Source organism: Asparagus officinalis, chromosome 3 (genome assembly GCF_001876935.1).
Source record: "Asparagus officinalis chromosome 3, Aspof.V1, whole genome shotgun sequence".
NCBI lineage: Eukaryota > Viridiplantae > Streptophyta > Magnoliopsida > Asparagales > Asparagaceae > Asparagus > Asparagus officinalis.
This window is the reverse complement of record NC_033796.1, coordinates 41,452,953-41,455,384: the sequence shown is the minus strand read 5'-3', so window position 1 is coordinate 41,455,384 and position 2,432 is coordinate 41,452,953.

The following is a 2,432-nucleotide window of genomic DNA, read 5'->3' as shown; positions in this document are numbered from 1 at the left end:
AATTTCCATAACTTGAAATTTTTCAGGAAGCTCTATTTCAACTTCTCGAAGAGCATAAAGAATGACCAGAAGTTCATGTGCTTGTTCTATTACAGATTTACTCTCGACCATTTGAAACTTTAAAACTTGGACACAGAATATTTTTCAAGACCGAGGTCTTCAGTATTGTATTTTTTGTCCAGTTCATCCCATAATGCCTTTGCAGTGGCTGAAGAAGAACAATATACATCGAATAGTATGTTGGACATAGCCAACAAAAATGCATTATTTGGCTATTTGATCCTTCTTCATCCACTGTGCAATTTTATCTGCACTTCTTCATCCACTGTGTAATTTTATCTGCACTATTAGGATCTTTTTCATCTAGTTTTGGGTATTCTGTTAATATCATTGCTAACAGCCCCTTAGTCATCAGCCAAATCTTCATACATTGTTGCCAACGCTTGAAGAACTGACTAGCAAACTTTTTAGGCATTCCAGACATGTCCATTTTAGAGGCATATGAACCAGAACCAACTCCAGAAATAGATGACATAACTTCAATTAAAAATAGTTTCTACAAGATTGTTGAGAAAAAAAAGCATAAAAACAGATCCAAAATAGTATAGAACAAACCATATGGGAAAGAAAGAAAAGAGCAGAAAGTTAGAAACAACATATTAAATACTCTTCAAATTTGAAATACTTTATAGAAGTGATGAATAGTCCTCTTAACAGAGGACTGGCATTGGAGAAACTATGCCCTATCTACAGTAATGTTGCGTCTGCACAATACTTCCGAGGATGAGACGGCTGCAGTCCAAAGAAGCACTTTCATCTTGTGAACACCACAACTATTTCTTCAGTTCGTCAGAGGCTCCAATACTTAACAGCTTATAGAATTATTAAATGAAGAAGAAGACATGAGATTTCGTTTTTCAATATGTTTCAAATAAACAGAAGAAGCCCTTTTATAAGGTTCATGAGAGACAAAGATTTGAATTCTAGTTATTGCAATATTTGTAATGTCTGCAATAAAACCTATTCAATCCTTGTAACGTTAGTAACGTACGGAACGTTCAGCTGGTTTTAAGTGAGCACATGCAAAACGTTTAAGCTTGTTTAAAGATAGCACGTGCCAGCACACGCACGGTCCCGCACACATGGTCCCGTGCACCCGAGCCCGCTCGTACGGTCCCACTCACATGGTCCCGCTCACTTATATACCAACACAAGTGTATAATACTAACACCTTTGTTATACCATATATAACATGTGTGTTAATTTGAACCAACTAAAATGTATCCAATTAGCCAATGTGGGACTAAAACTCACATACTACTTATTAAACATATTTTAATTCTCATCTATGGAATTCAATCATTAAATGATATCTTTCTATAAAATCCCTCTAAGATTCATTTATTTCAACATATATAACATGCTATCCTGGAGTGATTCCACTGATGTTTTGCAAGGTTTCCCCCTACTTTCGATTTCTCTTCTCCATTATTGGTCATAATCCCTCATTACAAAACTTTTTCAAAATGATTAGAGATCCCCATAGAAATCATTTTTGTGTCTACACTTGCTATTCATAAAGCAGAATTACAATAATAAATTGCTCACTTGCTCTCATCTTTAATCCTCCAATACTTATTCAAACAAATTACATGAACGTAAGGCAATTACATTCTCCAATCTTCATAGAACTCTTTCTAATTTATTTAGCATAATATTATCAGTATCAGTAAAAGAGAATACTGTAGTTCGCTTACAAGGACTAAACTGATCAAGTCGAACTAATTATTCAAAGATACGTGGCCGTTGTTGATCATCCATTCCATACTCCCATGATTATGGATATTTTTATAGCTCCAATAAGCCCATCCAACATTGCGAGATTTCCTTGTGATTTCGAATGTTTCTTGTTCATCAGGAAAGAATTTGACTGCCACTATACAGCCTTGGCCTTGGTCTCCGAGTCCAATAAATTGATTATTGAAGACTCTGAGCTGGAGTTTTGAGTTATCTCTCCATATCTGAATGGAAATCAACAATGATCACAAATTTTGGCAAAAATTAGTTTTAACTCATATTTTCAAGATAGATGAAGTTTTTGCCTTGAATTTTTCCCAGTCCCGTGCTAACTGTTTGTTTACGAATACAAATATAGAAAAAGATAGGATATGTCTCAGTAAGAATATCTCTATCCGCTAAAATTGGTTACGGGTACGAATATACATGCAGATGAATATGTGAATATATAGAAAAAGATAGGATATGTCTCAGTAAGAATATCTCTATCCGCTAAAATTGGTTACGGGTACGAATATACATGCAGATGAATATGTGAATATATAGAAAAAGATAGGATATGTCTCAGTAAGAATATCTCTATCCGCTAAAATTGGTTACGGGTACGAATATACATGCAGATGAATATGTGAATA